This window comes from Nicotiana tabacum, chromosome 17 (assembly GCF_000715075.1).
Source record: "Nicotiana tabacum cultivar K326 chromosome 17, ASM71507v2, whole genome shotgun sequence".
Lineage (NCBI taxonomy): Eukaryota > Viridiplantae > Streptophyta > Magnoliopsida > Solanales > Solanaceae > Nicotiana > Nicotiana tabacum.
The window spans coordinates 5,003,648-5,004,728 of record NC_134096.1 but is presented as its reverse complement, the minus strand read 5'-3'; the positions used below and the strand labels follow the sequence as shown (position 1 = coordinate 5,004,728).

Genomic DNA, 1,081 nt, shown 5'->3' with positions numbered 1-1,081 from the left:
ACCCATGTAGAATCTCTGTCCCAGCATCTGATCTGGAATGCCATGGTGTGGACACTTCACTAGCATACCCTTGAACCTCTCCCAGGTTTCTTGCAAGGACTCAGTTGATTTTTTTCTAAACTACAATATCTCATCAATCTGCCTTGCAGTCTTGTTGGGAGGATAAAACTTTTTTCAGAACTGTTTGACTAATTCTTCCCAAGTGGAAATGAAGTTTATTGGGAGTGAATTCAACCAAGTTTGAGCCTCTCCAGTCACAGAGAATGGAAACAGTAATAGCTTAATGGCTTTAGGAGTCACATTCGGCTGTCTTTGGGTCACACATATTGATAGGAAGTTCTTCAGATGTTGTTGTGGGTCTTCAATGTATAACTCGGAGAATAGTCCCTTATTTTGCAATAGATGCAGTATATTATTGGTGATCTGGAATGTCTCCGCTTGTATCTGAGGTACAACAATGGAGGTGGCTAAGTTATCAGCAGTTGATTGTGCCCAATCATATAGAGCAGCTTCTGGCACAAGAGGTGCCACCACTCCATTATTTAGGTCAACCCGATTATTCCGATTGTTTTCGTTGACATCGTCCACCTTGTCCATTTCAATTTTAAGTGTGTGTTTTTGTTGTAACTGCTTGTTCTTCTTGTTGGCTCGATTTAATGCCCTGAATGCTTTTTCGGGGTCTGAAAGTCCTTCAAAAAGTTCACCAGCCCTCGAAGAGCTTCTAGGCATACACCTGAGTCACAGGAGAATTCAAACGTGAGAATTTCAATAAAAAAAAAAATTTAAACACCGTAAGAAATTGATCTAAACTAAGAATCCTAGCAATTCTTCTAAGTTATAATAAATAACACCGTTAGTTCCCCGGCAACGGCGCCAAAATGTGATCACGCCCAACTATGCCTTGTAAGAAGGACTAAGCGGTCGCTGCAAATATAACCCAGTTCAAGTCCGGAGTCGAATCCCACAGGGATATAACCTATTTACTACAACCTTAAATAATGCTAATGATAAGCTTAGATAACTTCTAGATGCAATAGTTTTATGAATAATCAGTGAAATTTATTTAGCCAAGGAAAAGTGA

At 39.8% G+C, this 1,081-nt stretch overlaps 1 non-coding gene across 1 annotated transcript; it reads left to right on the top strand.

Annotated features, from left to right (window-relative positions):
- The first annotated feature begins 37 nt into the window (after positions 1-37).
- Positions 38-144, top strand: LOC142172257 (small nucleolar RNA R71). Its single transcript, XR_012701630.1, has one exon. It is a non-coding gene; the product is annotated as a small nucleolar RNA R71 (small nucleolar RNA).
- The last annotated feature ends 937 nt before the right edge of the window (positions 145-1,081 follow it).